At 41.8% G+C, this 15932-nt stretch overlaps 1 long non-coding RNA gene across 1 annotated transcript in view; it reads right to left on the reverse strand.

The window, feature by feature from the left end:
* LOC131312950 (uncharacterized) overlaps window positions 1-4616 on the reverse strand; it is a 28125-nt gene extending 23509 nt beyond the window's left edge. The window contains exons 1-2 of the long non-coding RNA XR_009196022.1: window positions 3425-4616; window positions 246-1951 (exon numbers count right to left, since the gene is read on the reverse strand). This is a non-coding gene — a long non-coding RNA (uncharacterized LOC131312950). The remainder of the gene's footprint in view (window positions 1-245; window positions 1952-3424) is intronic.
* Between the last annotated feature and the right edge of the window lie 11316 nt (window positions 4617-15932).

A 15932-nucleotide genomic window follows, 5' to 3' on the forward strand; every position in this document is an offset into this window, starting at 1 on the left:
AGTTAATAAATTTGTAGAAGACCAATAAATCAGTGATGACAACTATCAGTTCCATGAAACTTCATCTGAGCGAAGATGCGAAAGAATACCAAGAGTTGGCCATGAAAAGATTCAAGGAAAGGCAATGGTGACAAATACAAAAACAAGGAGGGAAATGCACAAGCAACCAATGGATCCCCAGGAATATTTTTATGAAGAATAGCAAAATTCGGTAAAGATAACAATCATATAGGCAAAATGGTTACCACTTTAAAGATGATATAAGAACTTCACATAATCTATAATTTCATCAAACATGGCAGCCCTATCCGTCTGCAAAAAGGTTTAATGGATCAATGCTAGTTTCGTACCAAATATAACCAAGTTAGTTGAAGCTAATCATCTTTCTCTGTTAGCAGAAAATTCAAGCTTTTTCTTGCTCGAAATAATTTGAGAAAGAAAAGGGTAGGATCTTGGAAAAAATGAAGCCCAAGTGAGGAACCTAAGGTGAAGGTGTCGGGCAGAGAACATAAAAGTTACAGGTTGAAAGTTGTTCATAAACACCTCTACCCCATCATAAAGCTGCAGTACACATCAAAAAACTATAGTGCATGTAATTCCTATGGAAAGGAGAAACTATCCGTAGGGTATAACGACACGTGCATATAAGGTCTAATTTGAGGAAAAACCGTAGAGTCCACATGCATAGGAACTTTGCAAAATCTAATCCATTCAAAACTAATATTCACTTAATAATTGCCCAAAATAAACATCCAATTCTATGACAATCACGGAGAAAATTTATGACATGCAAATAGTGGATGAGGATTCACAACGCTGTTTTTTACAGCAACATAGATGAAAGTTCCCGCTCTGAAGAGTGATCATTAACCAATTGATGAGAATAGCCCTTAACACGAGGATAATGTAATTCAAATTAGTTTGTTAAAGAAAAGGAGAAAAGAAAAGAAACAACTAAAAAAAACAGATACAATGTCATAACTTTTAGATACTTGCTAACATGTGTTCTTTAAAACATCAAGAATCAGATTGTTACATCTCACAAAAAACACAATGAAGCTCCAAAGAATCAAACAATGACTGCATCATAATTAAACAGAAAAAAAAAAATCGAATTACACTGAGGTGCCACCAAAAAATAAAGATGATATGAATCCAACATGAAAACACTTAGCCTAATTGTTTTCAGATGATACTTACGCACCCACCCAACGAAGACAATAGGGCTTAACATTACACAACATACTTGAATTGAAAATCACACAGTAATCCATAAATGCATACAAACACAAGAAATAAGATTATACTTGATCGGAAGTATTTTGGTCAAAAGAGGAGTCCAACGTTTTATGTTCTCCATGAATGCGAAGGAAAAAATATGAAAAGAACACATGAAAAATCCTACTCAACCACGTATTACTTGCAAGACTAACGTTCCACTACAATTATACAACTATGTATCTTACCCTCAAAGAAGCAATATATCTACCATCTTTCCTTACAACAGTATGTGCATGAAGCAAAGAGGTGCACTTGCATAAGAGTTTTTGTGCCAATGTTAAAAAAAAGAAAATGCTATTTAGTCATTTTATGCAGCAATTCTTTTTCCCCCTTTGGAGCATTTCGTCAAACATGTTTCATGGACCTAATGTATTCCTCATTGCAACCTAAGTTTCTCAAACCACAAATTCAAAAAATAATGTCACAACATTAACAGACGAAGTATAAAAATAGCATAAGTAGAGAACCAATATAAACTAAAACCATATTTGAGACAAAACACTAACTAAATACCTTCATATATTTATAGACATGAGTTTGGTATTTGTGTGACTTTCCATCCCTTCAAATAGCCATAAGGCACACCAAGGAGAAAATGATGGAACTTTGTTGCCAATCTCAAATCATCAGCAGTACAACACAGAATGTTGTTCCCCTCAACATAGGGTACCTGAATAATAAGAATGAACCCACTACAAACAAAAGATGAAGGTGCTAAATGATTTCAATGTGCCACAGTACTTTTTTTTACAAGTCAATCACGATCCTATCATTTCAATAAGCCCAACAGCACTTACAAAGGAATCCACCTAAAATATAGAGATAGGAAAACTAATGTGCAACCCAAAACAAACAAGAAAGACAAATTACATCAAAGTAGAAATAACTGATCTCTATCATCAAGACACAGGCACATACTGTAGAGCAGAGCTGACACAAGGAGTTCGGCCAATAGAACCAGTCAACGACACAGAAATTAAGCACCTACGGGGGCAATAGATCACAACATATACATGCTTTAAAGGCAAAAAGAGTCCCACAACTTGCATGCTATAATTAGTTACCATGACCTACTGCCCCTCATGCCTACTTCTTTTGGTAGCTACAAATTTGCATGCTATAATTAGTTACCTTCTATTTGTTGCGTTGCATAGCAACTGAAAAACAATCTATTACACTTCAAAATTGGGTCCAGATTAATACTTTTGCCTTTTAGATTAGGAACAAAATGCTAGAGCTCTGAGCAGTATAAGCAGCTAAAACAGAACGAGCAAGAAATGATCTCCATTCAAAAGTAACCAAAACGTATAGAATCTCATTCCTCAGCATCTCATTCTAGATGGTATATGAAGGAAAACCAGAAATTGTGTACGTTCATTCCTACCAAATGCTTTGAGTACAACTCTACATCGCAAGAGTAACTACCTTCTAACTAACTACACGTGACATAATACAAAGATTCCTTCTAACTAATTTGGTTACAGATGGAATAAGCCACTGTTGCAGCAGCTAACAGCCTCTGTTGAGGTGTTTGACTCTGGTTGCAAGGTTAGCACTGAGGGATACGGATTGGGATGAGTGTTTGCTTGGTTGTGGTACTCTATATGTCTATCAGTGTAGGATCTAAAAAAATAAAGCTATCCAAACTAAATGTTTTGTGCTTAGTTTAAACCATATGGTCTTTGGTACTTCACAGAGTTAAAGCCAACCTGAATGAAATTTCTTTGCCGAGCAAGCAGCAATATGAAACTATGCAAAGTATGTTTCAGCCAAGGCTGAACATTTCTTAGTTTCTAAGTAATCAGCGGTCAGCATACCCTCTTTTGCTGTTGCTCTTTCTTATAAAATTGCACGACATACGGTACTTGTTTTACTCATCAAGGATTCTAACCACACTATACATAACAGGAGTACCAATGAGTTAAAAAGAACCAGTTGAAGTTTATTTGCCGAGCAATCAGCAATATGATTCTATGCAAACTACATTTCAGCCAAGGCCGACTGTTCTTAGTTTCTAAGTAATCAGCATCCAGCGTACCCTCTTGCCGTAGCTCTTTCTTATAAAAAAATTGCACAACAACATCAAGAATTCTAACCGCACTATACAGAAGAGGTTTCAAACCTTGGTAAGCAAAATATATACCTGAAGATATTACTCTCATAGTATACATCCGTTGAACTTGGAGTTAAATGATATGATTTTCTGATTGAATCACATATTTTCCTAACAGCAAGCTGTTATCAAATACCAGCGTTTGCTTGCTCGTCACCTCACCCATCACATTATGATTCGCCCTACCCCTAATGAAACAAAAGACACAAAAGTGAAATCAAAAAAAGAAAATACAGAGAACGAGACAGTGAGTTACCAGAAGAGCAGAAACACATTAAACTAATTACAGAAACATCTCAGTCAAGGCTCCCACGGTCTTTAAAATTGTCAAGAGAGCACTACACGTAAAAAAATAATGCATAAATCAAATCTAAAAAGTCCTGGAAATCAGACCCACTTACTCAACCAACATAAACAAAAAAAAAAAATTGATGTCATCATGTAATACAAAAAAACAACACATCTTCACCATTTATACACTGAAAGTGATAAGCATATAACATATACTCAACGATTTGGGGACATTGGAACCCAGACATTAGAACACAACTGGGGGACCACTACCAAACTTTTTCTTTGTAGTTGTTTCATAAACCCAGGGTAGGAGACCACATTTTAAAAACAAATTATGGTTTATCTTTTGCAAAGTACATACTTTATTTAAAATGGGGGATTAAACAACGGAGAACATTCAAAGCACACAGACCCAAAAAAAAAAGCCCTAATTTCTAATAAATAAGGTTTTCGAACAGAGGTACCTCTGTCAAAAAAAATAAAATTACGGACTCCAACCGTCATCGAACCATACCTCCGAGCAGCCACTAGGCTTCGCCCTCCCTCCCTCCCTCCTCGTCTCTTCCTCTCCACCACCGTATCCTTTCTTTTGAGATCTAAACCCTTTCCCCTTTGATACGTCTGTCTGCCTGTCTCTCTCTCTCTCTCTCTTTCTCTCTCTCTCTCTCTATACACACGAGCATATATACTCGTGGGGGCTGAATGAGATATGGGTATTGATGAATGAGCGCTGAGTGAATAGGTTTTCGAACAGAGGTAGCAGTCGATGAGTGAGGGCCGAGCGAATAGGTTTTCCGAGTTCAAGTTTCTCCTTTGACCCTCCATTGATCCAACGGCTGTTTTTTAAGGGCCGTTACATGCTGAGATCTATCTATACAACTTGATTTCATAATTCAATTTCGAGATCATTGCTCAACCTCAACAAATTAAGGCTTATTCTTCCAAATTTTTCGCTCTGGTTTTTTTTCGTTATTATTTAACATTAATAATTTGTTATTTAGTTTTTTATGGTAACTTTCTGGATTAATCATTTGTCTTTGACGAGATGAATTAGAAAAATATAAAACCGAACAAAGTTGAAAAAAAAGTCATATAAGACTACACTAAAAAAAGACATTTATTAGGTAGTATTTTTTTTTGTCTTTAGTGAAAAAATTATTTCTTTAGATCATAGTTTTCTAATTTTAAACTCCTGTCATAGACAAATGACCAATATAAAAAATTTACCGTGAACCTCATAAAAATTAAAAAATGAAATTAATACCAAAACAAAAATTTAGTAAACAAAAAATTAGTAAGAACGGGACCTAAGTACGTACTAATGCTTGTGTTGGATGACATTCAATAAATAGACATTTTGTTTTTGTCTTCCTTATTTTTTATCACCAACATTAATTTATTTTCTTTTCAAAACGTAATTGGATTGAAGAAGAAGAAAAAGATAAATGAATAATAAACCTCAAACCAAATGCATCAACAGAGAAGAATCCTTTAGTTCTTGATAATAAAATAGAGATTTTTTAGTTCTCACACAAGGGAATACTTTGGTGAGTGATTCTAGATGTCAAGAATGCATTTATTTACGGAGAAATTGATTAATTTCAGTTTCTCAATTAATTGTCACCTTAGTTGGCTTCTTGTTAGCCTTAACTTGTTATTTCTCTCTTTTTGAATTCTGGTGAAAATTTTTTTTGTTCCAGTTCAGAAAAGAAAAAAAAATTGGGGGTAATTAATCAGGGTATTCCTATGATCAGGTGCGGCCAGGATTCATGTTTTAAATATTCACTGTTAAGTAACATATTAGCTTATACATAATGGTATTTGTGTCTTTTGGTACTGTTACATTCCAGGTTTTAAGTATTGGCCTACCAATAATAGCTTTTGAGCTTATTATCCCGTTACAAAAATCCCATGCATATCAGCCGATTCTAGTAGTGTTGGTCCGTTTTCAATACACCGCCGATATATACTTGACTGTTACAGGTGATTTAGGCGCTCAAAAAAAATTTTTGTTAAACATAATTTTCAAAAATTCACGACCGTGGCAAATCGATTCTTGTTACACGCCATTGGATACTTCGAATACCGTTACACTGTGACTACCATTAATGTTATGTGTCCCGATCAGGGGTGGAGGCATTGAGGAACACAGGATGGCAAGTGCCACCCCCGATCAGCTCCAAACCAATTTTTTAAACTTTTTAGTGATCCGAGCCGTTCAACAATTTTTGAATCATTGTTTGCCTGATCATGAAAAAAATCAGCTCAATTGGATAATTGTAAGTACTCCATCCAATCTTTCAATTTTCAATCAGATTTATTGATCCTAAATTCTAAATGAACTTTGAAGAAAAGTTAAACAATTATGTTCTCGGTATCCCTCTAATCGGAATCTTAGATATTGTAGGACTTGTTGAGAAGAGCATTAATCAAAAAAATTATCTTGATCGGCCATTGATAGGTATCAAAATAGTGTATAGTTTTAAAATAATCTTTGCATTTAGATACCTATTGATGTCCGATGAAAATATTTTTTTATCAGTACTCTTCTGAACAAGACCTACAATATCTGCTATTCAGATCAAGGAGATACTTGGCACACAATTGTCTAACTTCTTTTTCTAAGTTCATTGATCCTAAATTTTGAATGAAAAATTGAAAGATTAGATAAAGTACTTGCAATTATCCGTGAGCTAAGTTTTTTATGGAACACTCAAATAATTATTTCAAAATTATTGAATGGCTCAGATCAATTGTATGGGAGCCCGAAGTGGGCCCTGTAGACACCCCAATCTGGTTTTCCAATTGATTTACTTTCTTTTTCGGTTTCTTGTTTCCCCGATGATGAATCAGGTCAAAACAGTATTGAGTGTGAAGCGGCTTGAGCTTGGAGTAGGCAAAATCCATCTTGAACCCAAAAAAAAACAACCTAAGTCAAAACCCTGACCTCAGGGGTTGACCATCGCGCGACCCATTGAGTATATCGCGTGATGCTCTACTTGCCAGGTGTTGGTCAAAGTCAAACCTTGACAGTTGACCGTCGCGTGGGTGGGTAAAACCATCGCGCGATGAACCCAGTCCCTCGCGCGATGGTCAACTCCTATCGTTTTCACCTTTTTTCAGCTGGATTTTGTGATGATCAGAGGGCTACTGACCTGCGAACCCCGTTTTCGTGGGCTGAACAGCGTTTGCAGGTGCATGGGTTGCACCACCCTCATAACCACTCCCCTCACCTTGTTGGCCACTTCCTCCACCAAGGAGGGCTGGCCAGCCTTGTTGGCTGGTCACTAGGTCAAGTCCTTCACCCACCTCACACCCTCTCTTGTCCTATAAATACCCCCCATTGTTCATCTTAAAAAAGGGTTACAAAAAAAAATCAAGAAAGAAAGACAATACTACTTTCAAACACTCCTCCTACTTCCTTACTCAAGTCATTCCCCTACACTCATCTCCCAAGCCACTCCACCTAGTTTGATCCATTTTCGTAACACACAAGCAAAGGTATAACTCCTTTACTATTTACTGTTTTGATCCCTGAGGGGGGCTGGCAGAACCAAGGCTGATAATCAATATCAGTCCTGGTTCTAAAGTCAGCAGGGTTACAAGAGTCGTGTAACAAGCAAACCCACGTGCGATGGACTCACTGCATCGCGCGACGCTTTGAGTCAGCACGTGACAGTCCTCGTGGCGATGGGATGCTAGTTATTTTCTGTTTTAGAGTGCTTTGGATAATTGTGAAGCATGTTTAAAACCAGACCCACCAGTCTTGCGTGCTAAAATTTGTAGTTTAACGCCTAGCTCTTAGTAATTTAACTTTGGAATTCCCCTGGGTTGCTCTTGAACATGTCTCAGAGCTCAGACATGCAAAGCAATTCCTGAAAGTCCAGTTGTGATGCTTGCGCGATGAAGTGACTCCATCGCGCGATGGTCGGTCTGTTTCCAGAAGTTGCCCTTGCATGGGCAGCTTGGTCCATGATCATTATTTAAATGCCCCCACTGTTTGGAGGTTTGTTCTTATCTCCTATCCATTCTGTTTGTAATAATTATTTCCTTTCAATATATATAATCTGCTTGGTTTGAATCCTGGGTGTGCACTGGTCCTTTCAGAGCCCAGAAGGAGATGAAATTCAACCTGTTTGGAGGGATACAACCATCGCGCGATGGTGTGAGTTAGTCGCGCGACAGTTTACTTGCATGCTGGCAGAGCCTAATTCATGCCAACGCGCTGTTTTGATGCCCGATAATGGTGTTGGGTTTTATCTCGTTTATCTTTCAAGCATGCCATCCATGTATTTTGTCTTTAATCACATCCTGCAAATATGTTACATCTTTAAATCCCCATTAAACTGTTCCTCCGCCCTAATTGGCTAAAAATTGATTAATAAAAGAAGAATCGCAAACTTTTTCACAAAATGCTTAAGTAGATACCAATCTCCGGATTGGGCGAGAGGGGTGCCTTAAAACCCTTCCCCTCTCATAACCTGGCTCCCGAACCCAAATATGGTTATGACAGACTAGTTCCTTAACTTTTTTCAAATCAAAAATAGCGCGGCAGGTGCTTCGAAATACGGTTCCTTGGGTGTCTGACCTTCAAAACCCGAATGGTGACTCTGTATCTTGCGAGCGCTTGTCGTCCAGCTAAAAGCGCTCCCTCGATTTCAGGCCCTTGCATTTTTTGGAAAATTCGAAAATTTCCAAAGGGCATGCTGCTCACTGTGGCGACTCTGCTGGGGATCGAATCAATATTGGTCTATACTTAGAATTTAATACACTTGAGAACAATCCCACAAAAGTCTATCAAAATAGTGAGCTTCGCGCTGCTAAAGAAATGATTGGTGATTTAACAGGACCTCCTGTCCGGCCATCCTGACTGGGGCTTTTCCGATTGTTCTCTCGTGTAGTTTCTTCTAAGTATTGGTTAATAAAGAGAGCCAAATTTGAAAAGGCATTTGCGAATTTGCGATTCTGTTTCATTAAGAAAATTCTTTAGCAACTTCATATGCATCGATGTGAGATAAGCCTCGTTGGATCGTTTTAGCAATCTGGCACGGTTTACTGGAGCCCGGGGACCCCAAATGACCAACAACCTTCGACGATGATGAGTCATTCTACCGTTTGACTGTTGCTCTGCGGTTACGCGGGCAGCGGGAGGTATATCTTGGCTCTAGTCCGAGGAACCTGTTACAAGCCAAAACCAACCTTTGCATATACAAAGCATTAGAACTCTCCAAACTAGGACAGATACCTACAGGGAAAGATCTACTTGCATCTAACCCCATATACTATCTACGTGTTACTGCTTTCCCTATCGCATGCACTGTACATACATATCGTTTTGCGTAGGAGCATGTTTAGGGCGGCTTTTAGGTTGTCTCTCTTTCAAGTCTATCTTACGCCTATTAGGACGCTGCTTTGGCCCGATGAAGAGTCATGCAACTTGATGGTGCATGTTATCAATTTTCAAAGTCCTTAGATCAGCAAGACTTTGGGAAATCAAGACTTTCTAAATCCTTGTCTAATGCCCGATCGAGGTTTCAAACAGAAAACGAGGAACAACGGAGAGAATGCCATGATGCTTATACCACCCTGGTTATCGTGCGCAGCACGTACACCGTTCAGGCTATGGCGTTGTGTTGCCTACGCCAGCCCGGTTAAGGTATCACGTCATCTACATCGAGTTGTTCCAACTCCAGAAGTTGGAACCTCGAGAACGGAGTAGTCAAAGGCTTAGACTATTTTGACATCTCTTAGTGTTAGTCGATTCAAATAAGGATACACCCTCGAAAAGAAATCCAAGGACTTTGGCAGCGTCTGAACGTCATGAGACAGACTCGTCTCTAGTCATAGAGTCTAGGAGGACACCGACGACAATGATGTGTACATTGCATTTCTTTTTGCAATTAACTGCTGCTGCAGGAACGTTACTGAGCTTTCAATTACTTTACTGTCTAGTTTGGGAAACCATTGCACCAAACAAGAGAGTACTGAAAAGAAGAACCAAACCTGCTTGGGGACATCTACCAAGGCTGTTACATCTTTGCTTCCAAGGTCATATCGCCTTCCTCATTCATCAATCCAGAATGGCAAAACAAATGGAGCTGACTAAGCTCAAGAAAGCTGTAGAGGAATTGGGTCACAAGATGGACAAACAAATGGTTATGGTCCAGGGACTGATTGGCCTTTTTACCTCTATAGCCCCGCAACCAAATATGGGGCAAGTCAAGGAACCCTCTCAAGCCTACCACACTCCTGCGGTTGGTCTCAAGTTGTGCTCGAAGGACATGTTCAAAGACCTGGCTGAATTTCATGAGGCCAAGACCTACCCAAAGGAGGTTGCTGGGTCCTTATTCACAAACATTGCCAAAGGGGAGGACATGCTTAGTGATGAATTCAACCCCAAAGGCAAAAGAATGCATCCTGTTGATGAGGTGATTTGGTGCAATTGCAAAGCAAACAAGGGTTCCGTTTTAAATTCTCAATTCACTCGCCGAAACCCACCGAGGACTTTTTCATGCTTCACTGCACCTTTGGCCTCAGTTTATGAGAAGCTCCTTGATTCTAGTTCTATCAAGCCCCTCAATCCAACTCCATTACCCAAGAATCCACTTGCTAATTTCAAACCTAACCTCTACTGCGCCTACCATCAAGGGGCTGGCCATTCTACCAATGCCTGCTTCCGGTTTCGACATGCCATTCAAGATCTCATCGATTATGGCATCATCACAACCCCACCTCCATCAACAGCCGATACTATCTCCAAATCCTTCCCTCAGTCCAACTCTGGCTCGCAAGTTGGTCAGACATTCACTATCTCCACTCAAATCAACCCAAGCTTTAAGCCGACTGTACCCATCTCGTCTGAGCCCGAGGATAGCCTGTTGGCTGCTGTTTGTGAAAATGGGACTTTCGCTTCCAACACCTGGATTGACAGTCAGGAGGAGCTTCTAAAGGAGCGGACTGACGGGCTGAGGTCCATTATTCATGGGAGTATCGAGTAGGTTTGGTCGAAGAAGCTGAGGAAGCTGAAGTGCTGTTCCATGGGCCTGACACCTGCTGGATCCCACCTCTCTGTGAGGAAACTAAGGGTAGCTTTTGAAATTGCATTTTCAAACCGCGTCTAGTTGCATTGACACTTCTAAGTCTGAGTCTAACACAGTGTCTGTCAAGTTGTCTAAGTCTAGCTCTGAGTCGGAGGTTGTGCCTTTTGGCCCTCCATGTCATCACTTCTATTCGAGTCTTTTGTTGTACTTGGCAACCCCGATGGGCTTTCTTATGATATGCATTATCTTGCTTCTAAGTACTTCGCTGGCTTTTTGAATAAACTGTGTCAACCCTGACGACGAAGGGATAGATTTCGATGGGATCATCCTCAAGGAAATGTGTTCCCTCGCCGAAAGGGAAGACGAAAGGCATGCTCAGCCTATTAATTGAAATAGTAGATTCAAATAAACTTGAAAGATGAGGTAGACCCTCGAATAATTCAAATTGGTTCAACACTATCCCCAGAGAAGTATTGCGCCCGGTCAGACAGGCTCAAAGAGTTCATCGACATCTTGGCATGGTCTCTCAAAAGACACGCCTGGCATTGATCTCGAGATAAGGGAACATCAAATCCCTTTGTTATCGGGTGCCAAACCATGTAAAGCAAAGCTCAGAAGGTCCAGCGCCTCATACCATGTTCAAGTTTGTAGGAACAGCGTTCCGCCAAGCACAAGTTAGAAAATTCAAGATTGGCCTGGAGCGAGGCATGTTAACTAAAGCACTCTGGATCCTGCGCTATCAAAACCATTTTATCTGGCTTTTCCCCGAGAGAAGCTCGTTGGGCTGAAAACCCCAAGGGTAGGCAGTTTCAAGCAAAAGTTAGAGCAAGCCTGCTAGGCCAAAAACCTATGAAGGCGGTCTAGGCAAAATACATAGGCAATATTTGACAGCTCGCAAGACTGAAAACCCGAATGGGCGGTTTTAGGCAAAAGTTAGAGCGTAAAAGGAGAGGTAAAACACACGAGTGAACCTTAGCTTGAACTACGTTCTGACCTGATTCCTTGAAAAAGGATACATAGGCAATCTCTTCATGAGATTCGATCACATTCCATCAACATGATCTGTGGTTTACCATTTTGGAATCATCTTCAATGTTCAAAGTGGCGTGGTGTTCAACATTTGGGTCAACAGGGGAAAGTTTTAAATCTTTCGATTTTATTCAAACTACTACTTCTATTACATAGCTGAGCAAAGTCCTTAAAACAGTTAAGCATAAAAACAGAATAAAATGCTAGAGGCCTTAGCAGGCTCACAGTTTATTCTAGATCATAGGAGTCTGTCAGGAGTCAGTAGTCACTTTGTCTTCTTGTAATTTCCTTTCTTAGCCACGTTTTGTATCGATGCATGAGCTCTGTGCTGAAGTCTGGTTCTGCTCCACCAAGTTGCCGCAGGCCCCAATTGCGCTCGTATCCAGTCAAGTTCTGTGTAGTGAATGTGGGGATATTGAAAGTTTCAATTCCGGCTCGGTGAAATCCTTGACTTATCCCTAGTTGACGGAGGATGCGACCGGGAATGTAGAATGTGAAGGCAATCAGCCTGGCTATCACCATCTTCTCGAAACCTGCAGAATTAAGGGCCATGTTTGGTATGTCCAGGGCCTCATGCCTCCAGATGATTTCATTTGGGAGCATTTCCTTCATGAACGTGTACCACTGGTTTGTGGACATCTCCGGGTAGATCATCCCGCGCTGATGCATCCGACCAGGCAGATGAGGCCAGTTTGCCTCTGGTGTCGTGAGCAATCCCAATTTGTCGGATAACCATAGCTGTAGGTGAGAGTAACAGACAAGTAAGGAGCCATATAAAACTTGAGTGAAAAAACAAGTGAGGAGCCCTGATATGGCCTAAACCACATTCCTTCGAGTACCCATTTGAGCGGCAACGCTCACCAGCAAAGGGTTGACTCGCCCATTTGGAGATACTAGCAAGTAAGCGGCCAATACACTTATCGTCAGGGCAAATCGATGTCGGGCCTGCAGGGCGGTGTCTTCTATGTTTCCTTCAGGCCCGTACCTCTCCCAAACGCACGATGTTTATTTGCCCCCCAGTTAACAGACTTTCGGCTGCTCCCCTCGAGATGTCGAGACATGATTGCAGCAGTTTTGGCATGCTCTTCCTATAAGGCAGTACGACAATCACACTCGAACCAAACCCCTGGAGATATGCTTGGAATTCTTCCATGGTTGGGCACAGCTCGTTGTCCCCGAACCTGAAAACATGAACCTCTGGGTCCCAGAATTGTAGCGCCGCCATCAGAAGTTCGGGCCGGACCCTCACGATGCGAAGAAAACGAAAAGTGGCCAGCCTGTGAAAGCGAAAGGATAGCCAATCTCCGGTTACAAAAGCCGTTAGTCACGGGCTGATCAAGACTGGAAGGTTATTTGCCATTATGAGGGAGTTGGAAGTGCTTGCTCTGGGGGGTGTGCCTCACATTTCCAAGGACATATCCTTTTATAGTTAAGGCATGTAGAAATATCTCCTTTTACCAAGGCAAATATCCAAGCAAGGTGGCATTGCCCCCTTCAATGCAAGGGCACACCTGTGAACTGCCCCAGGTGTATTCTGGACGGCCAAGGACAGTGACAAGGCATTCAACGTCTCAGATTCAAGTTTGGTCAAACAAAGGTGGCTTAGCAGGGATTGTCCATCGCGCGATGGTCTCGCTTCATCGCGCGATGGTTCTTCCATCGCGCGACCTTTCCCGTCCATCGCGCGATGGTTCAGTCTGTTATTTGACAGTTTGCAGCAGCTATTGACCAACTTTGGTCATTTTTCGTTCCGGGGGTTGTTTTGCAGTTTTCATGGTTCCAGTAAGTCACTATCGTTATATGTGACTGTGTCCAAGTGTCGGATTCGGAATATCGCGTTTAACGAGGATTTTGGACCCTCGGTGGCCCATTTCAAGTTCACATTGGGACTTCGGGTAGTCGAAATGTGTTTTAGAGGTTCTCACCCCATTCTCTCATACTGTACAGGTCATATGCGCCTAAAGTGACTGTACGGAGGTGTCGGTTTTAGTCCGAGACATAATCGAGTCATGTTTTGCATTTCGTGTCCCTCTTTGTGTCTCTTTAGCACTTTTAGGTCTAAATTTTGCTCTGGAAGGTATTTTTTAGTTCCATCGACTTGTACGAGTCATGTTGTACATATTTGACCTCACGGGAGCGTTTTTTTCATAAGATTCAAGTATTTGGAGTTTTGGATAGTTATTACCCAAAATTTCATTATATTTCCTGTATCCTCGTATCCTAGTCGTGTCCTAGGTTGTATCCTTAATTTCTCTTCTAAGTTGGCCATATTTATACATGTTTTTGTGTCTGTAGGCAGTCTCAGTATGTCATTAATGCAAGTTCGGTATTGGTGGTAGGTTTTAATTGCTCTAATCTATTGTAAGAGTAAAATAAACCATGAAAATGTAAATTTTATAGCTAAACTATTATCTATCCATGTTGAAGCAAAGAGAACTACTGCATGTTTGGCACTTTGGCCTATCAAAATCATCATGTCTACCCGGGCACATCCGCCCGTGAATCAAAAAGGCACGCAGGCCTCAAAACAGCAATCAAACGTCAGCTGGGGCCCGTCTGCCTACCATCTACCTATCTACTTGGGCACGCAGGCCCAAAAGCAAAAATCAAAAGTGCAGGAAGTAAATGAGGCTTCGCGGTGGCCCTCAATCCTCTCCTAGCCAATCGCCGTCGCCGTCGTCGTCATCCATCTCCCTGGGGTCTTGCTTGTACCCGGGATCATCCGTGGTGTCGTCAGAGCCGCTGTCATCGGACGACCCCTCTTCCTCTTCTTCTTCTTCCTCTCCTTCTTCTTCTTCCTCCTCATTGTCCTCCTCCTCAGAGACCTCAGGCAGGATTAGTCGCTTCTTGCGGGCCGGCTCGTCCTGCAAGGGCCTCTGGCGCATCCTGATTTGGTAGCGCGCACCACAGCCTTTCGGGCTGCCTCCTCACTCGCGGCGGTCGGCTGTGGGCCTCTCGTCTGTCATCTAGTAGTGGCTGGAGGAGAAGGAACCCTTTCTGCCAGCATCTTCTATGGAGGGTCTCTAGCGCTTTTCCTCCTAGGAGCCGCCTGCCTTTGTGCCTGCATTGTAATTATTCATGCATTAGTATACATTGTGCATATTGTATGATTGAAAGCAGGTATGATGGATTTCAAATCAACATCTATCAAAGTGTAATATGTCTAAGGCAAGGAAGTGTATATCAAGTATCGAAAGCAGGAATGTATCATTTTCTAAAGGGTATACCTGAGATTTCTGAGCCGCCGATGAAGAAGCTTGCGCTAGATAGCGCAAGTCCAATGGCAAACCACTTGTTGCTCTTCTTACTACATTCTCCAGCGCAAGCATGCGATGAACAGCTTCGTTCGCCCACTCGATTGGTACCTTCAATAGTGAATGGGGATTTGCCAAACATTTCAACAATAATTCTATTCTAGTGATATGCAATGAAAGGAAACAATGGTGTCTTACTGGAACGGTGATAGGTGAAGGCTTCACTCTGGCGGGTGCTAAGTGTAGCTCAGCTGGATTGCCCTGAGAGTCTACTACTGCTATCTTCCACACCAATTCCGGTGGCCCACCTCTCACTGGTCTGCTCAGGCCTCGTCTCACACGGCCTTCACCATCGCTCTGTTTCTCCCCTGCAGCTCTCCTCTCCTCGGTAGCTCTACGAGCCTGACTCCGGACCTCTCTGAATTCCCGGACTCTCAATGGTCCTGCCAAACGCTCCCTCTAGTATGTCGCGCAGTCCATGTCAGGACGCAAATGGCGTGTCAGGTCGGTGTCAGGTTGCGTGAACGTCTCCAGCTCGGCCAGTGTGTACTCTCCTGTGTGTGAGGCCCGTGGTGGAAGTGGCCTAGGCACCTGGAACTCAAAAAGGCCAAGCGACTGGCATGTCACCTGATCTCCCAAGTACCACTGCCAACCAAAGGCAGACTCCAGCAACACTCTACTTGCCGTCACAACCCTGCTTCTAGCCAAGTACTCGGGCTCCGGCCCTGCCACCCTCCAAGGATCCCACTCGACTTGTACACGTGGTAAACAGACAATGCAAGTATCGGTCAGCGACATCATTAAAGCAATAGAAAGGGGTGTGTATTTCTGCTCGATAAAGTTTTATGTTATACCTGTGAAGGCCGGAGCTCGTCCAAGTATACTCTGAAACCATTCAGATCGCCTCTCCCCTTCTTTTCT

This window comes from Rhododendron vialii, chromosome 13a (genome assembly GCF_030253575.1).
Source record: "Rhododendron vialii isolate Sample 1 chromosome 13a, ASM3025357v1".
Taxonomy (NCBI): Eukaryota; Viridiplantae; Streptophyta; class Magnoliopsida; order Ericales; family Ericaceae; genus Rhododendron; species Rhododendron vialii.